General features: G+C 36.1%; 1 protein-coding gene and 1 long non-coding RNA gene across 6 annotated transcripts in view; one reads left to right on the top strand and one right to left on the bottom strand.

The window, feature by feature from the left end:
- LOC114673415 (uncharacterized) overlaps positions 1-15,398 on the top strand; it is a 29,964-nt gene extending 14,566 nt beyond the window's left edge. The window contains exons 2-3 of the long non-coding RNA XR_013407984.1: positions 13,182-13,240; positions 15,267-15,398. This is a non-coding gene — a long non-coding RNA (uncharacterized LOC114673415). The remainder of the gene's footprint in view (positions 1-13,181; positions 13,241-15,266) is intronic.
- RB1 (RB transcriptional corepressor 1) overlaps positions 1-16,935 on the bottom strand; it is a 175,798-nt gene that overhangs the window by 23,313 nt on the left and 135,550 nt on the right.

The raw sequence follows: 16,935 nt of genomic DNA, 5'->3' as shown, positions 1-16,935 counted from the left end.
ATAATTTTATATCAATAAATTGGAAAACGTAGACCAAGAGGAAAATTACTACAAAAATACAAATTACCAAACCTCAATAAAAAATAACTTACATAGTCCTGCCAACTATTAAATAATTTGAATCAATAATTTAAAATCTTCCCATAAATAAAACATCAAGCTCAATTGGTTTTACTAGTAAATTCTACCAAACATTCAAGGGACAGATAATTCCACTTTTATTCAGATTCTTCCTAGAATGGAAAAAGTAGAAACATTCTTCATCTCATTTTATGAAGCGAGTACAATATTGATACTAAAACCAGTTCAAAGAGCAAACAATCCCCAAAGCTAGCAGAAGACAAAAAATAACCGAGATCAGAGCAGAACCGAAGGAGATAGAGACACAAAAAACCCTTAAAAAAATCAAAGAATCCAGGGGCTTATTTTTTGAAAAAATTAATAAAATACACCACTAGCTAGACTAATATAGAAGGAAAGAGAAAAGAATGGAATAAATGCAATCAGAAATGACAAGGGAGATACCACCCTTACCCCACAGAAATACAAACCACCATCAGAAAATACTATAAACACCTCTATGCACATAAACTAAAAAATCTAGAAGAAAGGAATACATTTCTGGACACATACACCCTCCCAAGACTAAACCAGGAAGAAATCAATTACCTAAGTAGACCAACAGCGTGTTCTGAAATTGAGGCAGTAATAAATAGCCTACCAACCAAAAAAAAAAATCGCAGGATCAGATACATTCACAGCTGAATTCTATCAGAGGTACAAATTTCTACTGAAACTATTCTAAAAATTGAAAGGAAGGGACTCCTCCCTAACTTATTTTATGAGGCCAGCATCACTCTGATACCAAAACCAAGTAGGAGATATAACAAAAATAGAAAACTTCAGGCCAATATCTGTGATGAACACCAATGCAAAAATCCACAATAAAATACTGGCAAACCAAATCCAGCACACACCAAAAAGCTTATCTACCATGATCAAGCTGGCTTCATCCTCAGAGTGCAAGGCTGGTTCAACATATGCAAACCAATAAATGTGATTTATCACATAAACAGAATTAAAGACAAAAACCACATGATTATCTGTGGTTGCAGAAGAGGCCTTTGATAAAATTCAACATAATGTTAAAAACTCTGAACAAACTAGGTATTCAAGGAATATACCTCAAAGAGCCATCTATGACAAATCCATAGCTAACATAATACTGAATGGGGAAAAGGTGGAAGCATTCCCCTTGAAAACCAGCACAAGATGAGGATGCTCTCTCTCACCAATCCTACTCAACATAGTATTGGAAGATCTGGCCAGGGTAATCAGGCAAGAGAAAGAAATAAAGATATTCAAATAGGAAGAGAGGAGGTCAAATTATCATCTCAGCCCAGAACCTTCTTAAGCTGATAAGCAACTTCAGCAAAGTCTCAGGATACAAAATCAATGTGCAATAATCGCTAGCATTCCTATACACCAACAATAAGCAAGCAAAGAGTCAAATCATGAATGAACTTCAATTCACAATTGCTACAAAATGAATAAAATACCTAGGAATACAGCTAACAAGGGAAGTGAAGGGCCTCTTCAACAACTACAAACCACTGCTCAAAGAAATCAAAGAGGACACAAACAAATGGACAAACATTCCATGCTTATGGATAGAAAGAATCAATATTGTGAAACTGACCATACAGCCCAAAGTTATTTATAGATTCAATGCTATTCCCACTAAACTGCCATGGGCTTTCTTCACAGAATTAGAAAAAACTAATTCATATGGAACCAAAATTCATAAAATTCATATGGAACCAAAAAAGAGCCCAAATATCCAAGACAATCCTAAGCAAAAAGAACAAAGCTGGAGACATCACACTACCTGACTTCAAACTATCCTACAAGGCTACAGTAACCAAAACAGCATGGTATTAGTACAAGAACAGACACACAGACCAATTAAACAGAGTAGAGGACTCAGAAATAAGACCACACACCTAGAAATAAGACCACACATCTGATCTTTGACAAGCCTGACAAAAACAAGCAATGGGGAAAGGATTCCCTATTAAATAAATGGTCCTGGGAGAATTGGCTAGTCATATGCAGAAAATTGAAACTAGACCCCTTCCTTAAACCTTATACAAAAATTAACTCAAGATGGATTAAAGATTTAAATGTAAAACCGAAAACTCTAAAAATCCTAGAAGAAAATCTAGGCGATACCCATTCAGGACACAGGCATGGGCAAAGATTTCATGATGAAAATGCCAAAAGCAATCACAACAAAAGCAGAAATTGACAAATGGGATCTAATTAAATTCAAGAGCTTCCGCACAGCAAAAAAAAAAAAAAAAAAAAAAAAAAAAAACTATCATCAGAGCGCAGAGTCAACCTATAGAATGGGAGAAAATTTTTGCGGTCTTATCTATCTGACAAAGGTCTAATACCCAGAGTCTACAAGGAACTTAAATTTACAAGAAAAAAACAAATAACTCCATTCAAAAGTGGGCAAAGGATATGAACAGATCTGAATTCATATAAATTGGAAACTTCTGGATGACTAAAACTACAACAAACTAAATTAAATGGAATCTTCAGAAGATAAACAACATTGGTTAAAGATGGCAAATTGAATGTATACATTAACTTTCTCTCATAAAACTCCACTAAAATGCCAATAAACTGACTTATTTTAAAAGACATAAACCTTTCAGATACAACATTTTTTATTTTTTTTAAGAGACAGGGTCTTGCTCTGTCACCCAGGCTGGAGCATAGTGACACAATCATGGCCCACTGCAGCTTCCTGAGTAGCTGGGACTATAGGAACGTGCCATGGTACCCAGCTAATTTTCTAAAAAATTTTTTGTAGAGACAGGGTCTCCCTATGTTGTCCAGGCTGGAGATACAAAATTTTGAAAGCTTGGAAGATAGATACACAAATGGTAACCTACTCAGTAGATGAGAAAAAACTGAATTGGAACTCAGCAGTAAGGAAAGTCAACAGGCAAACCAGATAAACTTTTACCCCACCAAAAGGATGTGGCAGTGGTGATACCAGGTACTTTGGGCAGTAAGGTACTGAGTAACAGGATAAAAGACCTAAAGATATGCAATGGGGGTTTCTTAAGAAATTGCTCTATCAAATAACTATACAATGAATTTCACAAACCTCACCCAGGTGCTCAGAGCTTCTAATTAATTTTTAGTGATTTACTCTTACATATGAGTGGCAATCAAATATTTCCAGAAAGTCCCTGATATAAATGTGCCAAAACAAAACAAACAAAAAGGTGATCTGGGAGATGCAGAAACTATGCAGGGAGGAGAAATTTAAAAAGAAAGAAAAAAAACAGCGATTACTCAACAGTTCTTTCAAATAGGAAGTTACTCATACCTAAGCAATACATTCCTAAATACTATTTTTCTTATTTATCCTGCTCTTAATTCACTCAACAAAAAAAAAAAAAGAATGAAGAACAAGTTTTTTAAAAAGCCATTAGCAATAAAAGCATAGGTTCTGGAATTAGAGATATATAAGCTCAAATTCTTGTTTACTAGTTTGAAGTTTACTAGTAATGAAACGTTTTGCTCTCTGAACCTCAATTTCATCACTTGAAAAGCAGCAATACAGTACTCATTTTGCAGGATTACATGGTACATCACATGAAGTGACTACGCAGTAGCCACTTGAACATTCAACTCTTTTCTCAGCTTTCAGTGATTTGGCTTGATTATTTTATTTGAATCTCTTGGATGTATGTATGAATGTGTTAAAGATGCGCTTTCAACTCTAAACTTTCAGGAGAAAAAAACTGTCTTTTCTTAAATTTACTGTTTTCCTTTCTATATGTCAAGTAGGTACTTGATAAGTTGTGAATAAAAAGAGGCAAGATAATCATATAGTCATTACACATATCACTGCAAAAGTTAACAATTTTCAGTCGTTTTTCAGTTCCAGCAGACCAACAGGAGATGGATTATTATCTGTAATAGTGAGTCACTACAGAAATAATTCTCAAAGTGGAGATGGTGAGCATGAGTTGTCTCCTATGGAGGCATCAGAAGAGAAGGTGTCCTACAGGAGCTGTATTTTATCAGGGAGAAAAAAGAGAAGGTGGCACGTATACTTTGGAAAAGTAGACTCTACAACTCCCATCATATAATTTTTGTTGACATGCCATCTTTTCCTGTATTCACTAGGGGCACGGCAGTATAAATAATGGCTTTCATCTGAGCAAAGTAATGCTAACAATTAACCCTTAAGAAATTCATTCCGGCTAATACACATATTGTTATACTAAATATTTTATACTTCCTAGCCATGGATGAACTGAATATCTTTATTTAACTAAAATGGTATGAGTATAAACCCACATATATTCAAGAGTAGCCTACTACCAATTTTTCTCTCAAACAATGAAATTTTAGGAGACTCTTACGACCTTGCAAAGATGTGCAATTAACAGGACTTAAGTACACTAATTAGGTATTTTAGATACTTTTCAGATATGAGATAAAACCTAATTTGTGCTTCAGATTCACCCAATAGGATTATACTAAAGGTAAATTTCTCTTCCAAGGATTAAGGTGGCATTTTTCACCAATAGTCTTCATATTTCATTCAAATATTATTTTTATCACTCCATCACCCCAAACCAAATGGTCACACAGATATATAGATATTGGTTTATGATGATGAATGTCATGATCATGGGAAAAGTATAGTGCAGTAGGTAGGAGCACAAACTCTGGAGCCACAGTACATGGGTTCAAATCCTGGCCACCTGTAGCGACATGGCCCTCGATAAGTTTCTCACTGTAGAGCAGAGATACTAATGATAAGAATAGTAACTTAAATCATAGTATATGAGAAGTACATTAATAATGTTAAGAATTGGGAACAGTGCTTGACACAGAGCAATATATAATATTTGATATTATTATGGTTGTGATTCTTCTTTACACCTGTGAGTGTCATTATACAAAGAACATTCTATTTCCTCAAATGTATGACAGTATGCCCAGTTATCCATCCATCCACCCAGTATATGTTGTATGTCTGTTCTCTACTAGACCCTATGCTAGGAATTACAGCCATAAAGGTAACAATGCTCCATTTGTCAGATACTAAATAGCCTTGAAGGAGTATTTCAGAAGCATCTGCCCTACTTCACTTTACTCAACATCTTCACTTGATGTCTATGTATAAAATAAACTTTAATCATCCTCTAACACCCCCAAAAAAGGCCTGCTTCTCCCTAGTGTTTACCATATCATTAAATCACCCCTTACATCCAGCTGCCCAAAGCAAAAAAGAAAAGGAGTCATCATTATTATTCTTTCTCTCATACTCTTATCCAAGACACCAGGCAAGTCATATTGGCTCTAAATTCAAAATATATTCCAAGTCTAACTTCTTTTCATTGCCTATACCATTGCTAGAGTCAAATCAATTCTTATCTCTTGTCTGTTCCACTGCAAAAGCATCCTACAAACTGGTTTCCATACTTCTACTCTTGCTATCTCCTAGATCTCCTCATAGAGCTAACGTTATCCCACCTCCACACTCAAAACCCTCCAAGAGCTTCCTATCACACACAGAATAAATTCAAATGCCTTATCTTGGTTTACAAAACACTACATGAGTTCTGGGCCCCTGATATCTCTCAGACCTCTTGCTCTAACACTCTTCTTACTCCAGCCATCCTGGTCATCTCTCTATTCCATGACTGTGGCATAATTCTTCCTGTCTCTGGGTTTTTGTACTTGCTGTTTCCTCTGCCCAAAATACTCTGACCAGTGCTTCCTATGACTCACCCCACTCCATTATTCACATATCTCCTCAAATAGCACCTCCTAAGCAAAGCCTTGTCTAAACATCTTGCCTGAGACAGCCATAACTCCCGCTTATTTGCTACTCCAACCTCTGCTCTATTTCCATCATAGTATTGATCACCACTTGAGGTTATGTTATAAATTCATTTATTTTCTTATTTATTAACTATCTCTCTACTAGCAAGCATGATGCAGGAAAACTTGGTATTTGTCTGTCTTATTCAATAGTATCCCCAATGTTTAAAACTGCCTGGCACACAATAAGGGCTCAATAAACATTTGTTGAATAAATGAATAAAGTGAGAAGGTTGACGTCTTCAAAGTTACCTGAGGTTAACTCCACCTCAAAGTGAGAATAAGATTTAAAATGAGGCCAGGCATGGTGGCTCACACCTGTAATCCTAGCACCTTGGGGGGCCGAGGCGGGTGGATCACCTGAGATTGGGAGTTTGAGACCAGCCTGGCCAACATGGCAAAACCCCATCTCCACTAAAAATACAAAAATTAGCCGGGCATGGTGTCACGCGCCTGTAATCCTAGCTACTCAGGAGGCTGAGGCAGGAGAATTGCTTGAACCCAGGAGGTAGAGGTTGCAGTGGGCCGAGATCGTGCCACTGTACTATTCCAGTGTGGGTGACAGAGCGGGATTCCCTCTCCCCCACACCAAAAAAAAGAAAAAAAAAAAAAAAAAGGGAAGCTTCTCAGTTATATATACCCTAAATCCTCTAAAAAATATGTTATCTATGCCTTTCCCCCATGTTTTTTCCCTCAAATATTAGTCAAACAGAATACGTGTACATGTATACCTTAGCCATAAAGTATAAAGAGATAAACCATTTCAGACTTGGGTCTCTGAAATAATACTTCCTTCCTACTTACATGGTGCTTAGGGTCTGGCGAGAAGAGGCACACAAACAAGGAAATAAGTATGTGATGACAAATTCAAAACAATCCTATGAAAGAACAGGGTTCTCTCACGAAGAATAAACAGGGAGATCCAGGTGGATGGGGTGGGTTGAAGGAAGGCTGATCTGGGAAGGTAACATGGATGCTGAGTCTTGAAATGTGAGAAGGAGGCTGTGCTTTGAAAGGAGAAGGGGCAGAGATCTTCCAAAAGATGAAAGATCATATGCTAAGAAACCGACGTTCTTTCAGAAAATGGAAGAGGCCACCAGAACTAAAGTACCCAGGTGGGATAGTGGAGAGGTTGCTAAAGAGGTTAAAAAGTACGAAGCTGTATGATCATGCAGAATCTGAAAGACCATGGTAAAACGTTCAAATATTCTAAGAGAAACAGGAAACCAATTACAATAGAAACGCTGTTTTAGGATAAGTCACTAATATAGAGATAGCTAGTTCAATTGTGTCTAGCTTCCTATCACATCACTAGCACTTAGTACAGAATTGGGGTCCTAAAAATATTTGGCATTGATGACCTGTGTTGCTTTCAGGAACGTATTCCAGGTGATAGGGTCCACCATATCCATACTGCCTTAACTCTGTTACAAGTGACAAAATTTTCTATCAATTTCCAACTTCCTAGCTCCAATGTCTCAAGAATATGCCAGGCGGGGGTAGGCACAGCTCCAGTGACAGCAAACAACTTTGGGGTTGTATACATATAACTCAGGAGTTAACTCTATTGATCTGTGAAATTTTTTTTAAAAAGCAAAAACTACTATTTACTCAATTTACTTAAGTCTTTAACTTAATAGTATGCAGAACTGAAAATACATAACAACTGTTGTTTTGTTACAATGTTGGGTGTGGTAGGCCTCAGAGGCAGGCCTCCGGTCTTCTCTTGCCCTCCTTTAACCTGTTCCAAGGCAGGACTCTAATTTTTCCCCATCGTTGTAAATTGTGTGTCTTTAAGAGCCTCCCCAGAGAGGGCTTTTGCCCTATAGTGTAGGGGAGGAATGCTGACATCATAAAAACCCAAAGGAACTGGGTTAGGAGAGCTTCTGGATAGCTGAATACATGGAGGTTCCTGGAGGGTGGGGCTCCCAGAGGGCATGAAAGCTCTGCACCCCTGCTCCCATACCTCACCCTACGCATCTCCTCATCTGTATCCTTTGTAATATTCTTTGTAATAAACCAGTAAGTGTGTTTCCTTGGGTTTTTCCTTTTTGTTTTTTTGTTTGTTTTGTTGGTGTTTTTTTTTTTTAATTTTTAAAATTTTTATTTTAAGTTCAGGGATACATGTTTAGGTTTGTTACATACGTAAATGTGTGTCATGGGGGTTTGTTGTACAGATTATCTCATCACCCAGGTATTAAGCCTAGTACCCATTAGATATTTTTCTGATCTTTTCCCTCATCCCACCCTCCACTCTCCAATAAGCCTCAGTGTGTTTCCCTCTATGTGTCCACATGTTCTCATCATTTGGCTGCTGCTTAAGGCAGAGCATGCAGTATTTGATTTTCTATTTCTATTTCTATTTCTATTTTGCTAAGGATAATGGCCTCCAGTTCCAACCATGTCCTTGCCAGGACATGATCTTGTTCTTTTTTGTGGCTGCATAGTATTCTAGGGTATATATGTACCACATTTTCTTTATCCAGTCTAACATTGATGGGCATTTAGGTTAATTCCATGTCTTTGATATTGTGAATTGTGCTGTAGTGCACATAAACACGCATGTGCTTTTTTCTGTTTTTTTGAGACAGTCTTGCTCTGTGGCCCAGGCAGGCGTACAGTGGCACAATCTCAGCTCACGGCAACCTCCGCCTCCTGGGTTCAGGTGATTCTCATGCCTCAGCCTCTGGAGTAGCTGGGACTACAGGCATGTGCCACCACACTCAGATAATTTTTGTATTTTTAGTAGAGATGGGGTTTTGCCATGTTGGCCAGGCTGTTCTTGAACTCCTGGCCTCAAGTGAGCTGCCCGCTTCGACCTCCCAAAGTGCTGGAATTACAGGCTTGAGCCACTGTGCCCAGTATCCTTGAGTTTTTTTTGTGAGCTGCTCCAGCAAATTAACTGAACCTAAAGAGTGTGGTGTGAGAACCTCAATTTGAAGCTGGTAGGTCAGAAGTTTTGGAAGCCTAGGCTGGTGTCTGGGGGTGTGAGGGGCAGTCTTGGGCACTGAGCCCCCAACCAGTGGGATCTGACACTATCTCGAAGTAGACAGTATCAGAACTGAATTGGAGGATGCCCAGCTGGTATCTGCTGCTTAGTGTGTGGGGAAAAAAACCCACCCATTTGGTCACAGAAGTCTTTTGTGTTGACGACTGTTGTGGTGGTATGAGAGCAGAAGAAAAACACAGTTTGAGAGAGTTTTTTCCTACACACCAATATGTTCTGGGTTATTTTTATTTCAGCAATAGTATGTCATCAACAAAAATGTTTTTCAGCTTATCTTTTTTCTAAAAGAAAAAAAAATGTATATAAGCAATATAAAACATAGCCAGGTCTAAAAGCAATGGAGGTGCCTAAGATGGAAAATTTAAAGAGGCATTTACTCTCACTTGCACAATCTTAGTATGAAATGTACCCTTGGTGCGCTGAACACTAAACTGACAATAAAAGCAAGTTAATTTAAGATACACTGGCAAAATAGAATGATGTGTCTCTTACTTTCATGGTTTCCTTACATAAGAATGAAAGTACTTTCAGTTTAAAATGTTTTATTCGAATGTATTACCTCATTTAATCTTCAAAGAAGTCTTAAAATTAAGTGTTATTATTCATTTTATGGATCAGAAAACTTAGCTATTTTAGTAAACTGTGACTGAATACATTAAAAATATTTTCTGAGTGTGGAATAATAACATTTGAAGTTTATAAATATTAAAACTAAAACTCTTTTAAACTTTTTAAAAACAAAAAAGCAAATGAATAGAGAAGCTTCCTAGAATTAAGTATTAAGATATTTATGACTTTTTATTTAAAACATTTTATTAATTTATTATTTTTCAGCTTTATCCATTTACTGAAAAAGGAATCTTTTTCCTTAGCTAAAAAATAGCTAAGTATTTTTTAAGTCTTTCAAAACAGTAATCCTTTTGCTCAATTATAGACTAAGAGGAGATATTTTTCAGAACATAAAAATCTTTAAAGAATAGTAATGTTATATCAATGACACAATTTTATACACATGAACAAACACATTTATACCTTCAAATGTCTTTCAAGGTGGATTTATTAATTGATATGTTAGTCAAAATTTTGAAAGAAAATATGAGATATATAAATTTGATTAGGTCTGATTTCAAAAATTTTTATTTTATTTTAAACTAAGTTACTTTGTGGTGTTGGGTATTTTTAAAAGTACTTTAAAGTATTTTGAAAAGTGCAATATGTAAAATATATTTTGTGATTGTTCCGTTAATTTAAAAATATTGCTTAAAGAAAGGACTTCCTAACTAAAAAGTAGCCAGGATTTCTAAAATTGAGTCAAGGTTTACTTGAGGATATCTGACATACCAGCTCTGGGAGGCAGCTCCAAGGGAGATGACAAAATTCATGTAATTAAACTAAAATAGCCACTTATCTGAATGAGGTGTTACAGAAGTCAAAGTCCTCTCCCATCATTACTATCTTCAGTTCAACAAGGGTCTTCCTGCTTTCTAATAGCCAGGAAAAAAAACCTTGTTAAAGAGTTTTTGTGGAATTTATCCTAAGTGCAATAGGAAAGTTACCTTCTGAATCCAAAGAAAAAAAATCATGTTCTAACTGAAATAATAAGACAAAAATATCTATGATGAATATTTGCAAAATGAATAAAAATTCGTACTGTATCCATCCTGGCTAACATGATGAAACCCCATCTCTACTAAAAATACAAAAAATTAGCCAGGCATGGTGGCGGGTGCCTGTAGTCCCAGCTACTAGGGAGGCTGAGGCTGGAGAATGGCATGAACCCTGGAGGCAGAGCTTGCAGTGAGCAGAGACTGCGTCACTGCACTCCAGCCTGGGCGACAGAGCGAGACTCCATCTCAAAAAAAAAAAAAAAAAATTCATACTGTAGGAAGAATTAATACTGTAAAAGGAACTAATAAAATGTGCGAAACAGACATTAAAAGAGGAACAGGAAAGCTCTTGAAGCTAGCATGTCTGATTATGACAAAAGTCAAAGATGCCTCACCAAATTTTGAAGGAGAGGGTTATGACTGAATAGAAAAACACAAGAAGGGTGAATTAGAGTTTAAAAGTCAGAAATAAACATGCTTGTACTGCTAAGTGACAAGGCATCAAATTATCTATTAATAATGCTCATGACTAAGATTTGTGAATAAGTTAAAAACAAGTGAATAAATAGATCCTATAATTACATGATCAAAATTAAAGACATTTTAAAATAATTCCTGCCTCTTAACTAGCACCTCTATACCACAGAATGAAAATCACCCGGTTTTTGCTGATGGGAATCTAACTGGTACACCCTTTACCCATATATATTATTCTATGATAGCAAATTGTGTCATGTTTAGCCTATTCCTAGGGCTAAAGTTTTTTGTTAAAAATTGCTTAGTGATTAAACATGGTATAGTTTTATTTTCCAGTAAATAACACTTAAAAAATTAAGCAACACTATTAAAAAATTTTACTGGTTTTTTGTGCTTTGCTGCTTCTACTTCTAGGTGGACCTACTCCAAGTTCCCAGAATTTCATAATCCTTAAAGCTTCTAATTCTGAAATGGAAGTAGGTCTGAGACAATAGGAGTAGGCTTATTGGTTGGTATTGGGTTCCTACCAAATGATTTTTGTTGATATGCACATGTTACTATTCCTATACCTTTGGAAACCTCTTGGTCATTCTTGCCCTAGTGCCTTAAAATCAAAGGTTGGCCAAATACAATAGAAATTTGACATGTAAAGGTAACATAAGGGTCTTCAGGCACAATTTAGTTTCAGCACATCCCTTATGAAAAGGATGATTAGTACCCTTATAAAAGGGACCCCAGAGAGCTGCATTGTCCCTTCCACCATCTGAGGACATGGTAAGAAGGCACCATGGAGGAACCAAGAAACAGGCCTCCACCAGATATCAGATCTGCTGGAAACTTGATCTTGGACTTCCCAGCTTCCAGAACTGTGAGAAACACATTTCTGTTGTTTATAAGCCACCGAGTCTATGGAATTTTGTTAAAGCAGACTGAACAGACCCAGTGTAATAAAGGTTCAGAAAATCTAATGATTAACTTCAAGCTTAGATTATCAATGGTCTAGGTCATCCTTAGAATGTCTGCAGGATTCTTTTTTTCTTCCCCACTTTTTAATTATTACCATATAGGGCATTCTTTTCTTAGCAATACAGATGAGAGTTTAAAATCATAATTTTAAAACTGTTTTCTCTGATAACTATGTGTTCAATTTGCTTTTTAAACTCCTTTCATTTTCTGTTTATTATGAATACATTAACTTCTTAAATGAAAAGTTAAGCAAGTATAAGAGATGTCTCTTCTTTCCCCTTTAACAAAGCAAACCCTTTATCTATGAGTACAACTACAATTTTAAATTTAACTAAGCTATTCTTGGTTAAAACAAAATCATATAATTAATATTGACTCTGGCCCTTGATCATAAATTCTTTGACACAGTGGAAGAAAGGCAAGGCAAGGCAAGGCAGATCGCCTTACCCCAATCTTTATATATATGAAGCCAAATACTAAATTTCAACCAAAAAATTAAACTTTGGATCATGTTTCCATTCAGGCTATGCATATAAATAACAAACATTAAAGTTAAAAAAGATGCATTAGCTATTTGTACCTAAGTAAATGAAAATTAACAGGGCCCAACATAGACAAAATCATACATAAAAGAAAGATGTCTTCATCAACTCTAGCCTTCCTCCTCTTTGCCTCACAGAACACAGCAAAAGTTATCTCCCAAATGTCAACCACTTCTATCTCAGGAAAAATAGTTAATATTTTCTAGAACATCAGACTTTAGTTTTCAGTTATATTTTATAATGTAAACTCCTACTTTCTGACATGGCTTGTAATTTATTTGGGAGGCAGCATATATCAGAGTCCCCAAGGAAGCTTTATTAAACACACATGCCAGGTTTCCCGTTTACTCCTAGGATTTTGATATACCCAAAAAGAGAGAATATCTACATGTTAGAAAAGCTCCTAAGCAGATTCTAATGTAATCTTACTATTCTCTTTCCTACCCTATTCTTGATACTTCTCTCATATACATAAAAATATATTTAGACCTATGTATATATGTATGCATGTATATACCTAATCTCCTCCACCACCTCCTTAAGAAGTATAAACTATATTTCTGCATTTTTCTAATTCTGATATAAATTTCTGAAAAATGACTTAATCTTCTTTCTTAAATAGCAACATTGTTGTAACAATTCAATTTCTTGTCTTCTTAGGTTCAAAAAGGCCTTGAACCCTTCCCCAAAGCCTTTTTTCTGGAATTCTAATAACTCAGGTAAGTCTGAGGTCTATCAAATGTAAAAAGTACAGACTCTGCTGTGAATCTCAGAAATTCTCTAAATCATAACACATTCAATAGCTGACAGAAAACTTTTGTTTCTCTTTTTCCTAGCATTTGGGCTAAAGTGATGATAGGGTAAGAAGGCAGAATATTCTAAACATTTCATTAGCTTTAGTTCATGAGGATTAATTTTTAACTTTATCCCAGACTCAGTGGGCAAAAATATTGTGTGGACTGGTGAGGATACTGCACTATAAAGAAGACTGACAGTAGGAATCTTTCTATCATGCCTGATTTTGATAACTACGATTAATGAATCAAAGTCATTACCTTATACTTCATGATTCTATTTTATTTCTCTCACTATCAAAATTCTGTCTTCATGATTATCTTAATTTAACAATAGTACTAGTTAATATCTATTGAATATCTACTATATGCTAGGTTCTATTTAAAATATTTTATATATATTACCTCATTTAATCTTCATAATATGTCTATAAAGTAGATAACCTGTATTTTATAGAAATTATAAATTTTGCCCCATATTATATGGCTGATAAGTGATGGAGCAGTGATTCAAACCCAAGCCTACCTGTTTCTACAACTTGTGCTGTTAGCTGCTATACTAGTACGGGAGTCACGTTCCTTTGCTCACCATCTCTTTCACTCTTTCTTTGCCGATTGTCATGCTTTTAACCATGTTTCTAGGTTGCTGTTTACCCCTATAATTAGCTCCACTGGTCACAATTCCATCTATCATTCATTCACTGATCCACTCATCTAGAGATGCTAAGAGAAATAACACATTCACTGTAGTACCCACCATATAGAGTTGTTGTGAAAATAAAACAACCTACACAAAAAGTTTGGTATGATACATGGCACGTGATAAGCAGTCAATAATTCTACCCTCAAAGAGTTTAAGAGACAACATTTATTGAATGCCAGGCATAGCACCAACCACATTATTTATATTATTTCATTCTCACAATAAACTCTAGAAAGAAGTTACTATTTTTTAAATGCCATTTTGTAAGTGAAGAAAGGTAAACTAGGAGTAAATTGTCTAGTCACATGAGTAAGTGGTGGATCCAGGACACAGTTTCAAACTGTTTGATTTCAGAGCCCTTGTTTTGAAGTTTTATGCTATAGTTTACAGTCTAATAAAAAAAAAAAAACCAGATAAGTAAATAAAAAAATAGCAATACAAAGTGTTAAGTACCACAATAAAAGAATGCACAGGATGCCATGAAAATCAGAAGAGACAACTAACTCAGATTAGGAGTATTAGAGAAAACTTCTTGGAAGAGGTTATGCTTGAGTTGAATCCTAAAGAAAGAACAAATTATTTTAAGTAAAAAGCAGAGGAATAGAGCACTCAGAAGCGACAGAAGAAAAAAATAATATGGCCCTAGGGAAACTTCATGTAGCTAATCTATAAGATAAGAAAAATAATACTTACTATAGGGCTGTTTTGACAATTAAATGAGATAATAAATGTAAAGTGCTTAGAAGGGCACCTGACACACAAGCCTTTGAGACATAAATTTTTCTTTCCATAATGCTAAAATACAGATTTCATAGCAAGGAAATAGCAAAATATAAACTCACTGAAGGATTTTAGGCAGGTGACTACCAGGGTTCGGATGGGACTTTCAGAGAGTTCTTTAAATTCCAGTGCCAAGCATATAATGGACACTTGGTAAATATTTCTAGAATACTGACATATGATGCAGCCATGTCATGAGTTAAATTAACTATAGCGAAGCACAAACAAGAAAACAGATGATAGGATTTGTTTTCTAATTGACACTAAGTCACAACTATGGCAGCCAGCCTCCAACATCACCCCAATAATCTCTGACACTGGGTATTTATACCCTTGTGTAGACCATTCCTAAACTGTACCAGGGTTAGTCTGTGGGCCAATGACATACGGCAGAAATGATAGCATGTCACTTCTGTGATGAATTTATAAAAACCTGCAGTTTCCATATTAGGTTCTCTCCCTCTCTAGGATCTCTTCCACTGGGATTGAGCCAGGGAGCTGCTATGGAGTAGCGCTATGGAGAGGCTCACGTGGCAAAAAAAATGAAGCCCCTGGCCATCAGCCAGCAAAGAACTAAGGCCTGCCAACAACCACATGAGTGAACTTAGAGGTAGACTCTCCAATCCCAGTGAAGCCTTAAACCAGTTGCAGGCTTGGTTGACAATTTAAGAATCTCTCATGAGGAAACATGAGTCAAAACCATACAGTTAAGCCACTCCCAGTTTCCTGACTTTCAGAAATTGTGTGAGATAATAAATGTTAGTTGTTCTAACAGATAATTAATATAGTCATTGATCTTTTTTAACTATGAAGAAAAGATTTCATGGAATACTTAACTTTTGAAAGTAAAATATGTATATTTTTTTCTATAGCATTGTTTCTATCCAGGACTTGGGCAGTAGTTTTCTCTGGTACTCGTCCCATGTTACTACTTATCTACTCAAAGTAACTGTCAGCCTAATTCCTCTCTACACAACACTTCACTCTGTTTTGCTACCTAGTCTTGTGAAGGAAGCCAGGCTCTTTCTGTCAGCAAGATTAGTATAAATTCCACCGGGTAAATAATACTGATAGAAAAAGTAGAAGCTATAAGTCTGTTCTATATGACTTTTCATAATTAACATACATTTCTAAGGCAAGCTTGAACTTGTCTAGAGAGTAAAGAACTCCAAGGCTATTAAGTCAAGGTGCTCCTAAAAGAGATTCTGATTATCGAAGTAAGTGCAAGCCTGTAGTGCTAGTAGAAAAATTAACAATAGAGGAAGTGGAAGGTGGAATTGCTATTGTTTTCTGGGTATTTTAAGGAATATTATTAGAACTACATTACAGGAAATGTTTTTGTACTACCCTAAGCTAAATTCTAAGACTATTTTGCCTCACAAGAGGAAACTAGAATAGAAAATAGAAGAATTTTGGCAGACCTTGGCCTTTCTGAGGATCTTTTCCATTTTACCTTGCTGGTCCTTTAATACTAGTATTTCTGCAGATCCGCTTGCCAACACATATGCTGGCTGACATTTTTTTTTTTTAAGAGAGAGTCTTGCTCTTGTTGCCCAGGCTGGAGTGCAGTGGTGCAATCTCAGCTCACTGCAACCTCCGTCTCCCGGGTTCAAGCAATTCTCCTGCCTCAGCCTCCCAAGTAGCTGGAATTACAGGCATGTGCCACCATACTCAGCTAATTTTTGCATTTTTAGTAGAGATAGGTTTTCGCCATGTTGGCCAGGCTGGTCTCGAACTTCTGACCTCAGGTGATCCACCTGCCTTGGCCTCCTAAAGTGCTGAGATTATAAGTGTGAGCCACAGCACCTGGCCTCATGATTTTAACTATATCTATATTATTCCTAAGTCTACATTTCTGACTAAAACTATGCTTTTAAGTTCTAGTTCCATATTTCCAACTGGAAACCAAAGATATCCACATGAATATGTGGCAAACATCTCAAATATAATAGGTTCAAACATTAACATGAACTCATTACCTTCATCACCAACCAGCTATGAGATGGTCTTTCAATACCTACTTCAGTTAATTGTGTTATCAAATACCTAATCACCCATAGTACAAATCTTAAAATTATCCCTAGTTAACCTCAGTTCCATCCAGGACCTAATCTTTTCATTCATCCTTTTAACATAC

Source organism: Macaca mulatta, chromosome 17, assembly GCF_049350105.2.
Source record: "Macaca mulatta isolate MMU2019108-1 chromosome 17, T2T-MMU8v2.0, whole genome shotgun sequence".
NCBI lineage: Eukaryota > Metazoa > Chordata > Mammalia > Primates > Cercopithecidae > Macaca > Macaca mulatta.
This window is presented reverse-complemented; position numbering and strand designations above follow the sequence as displayed.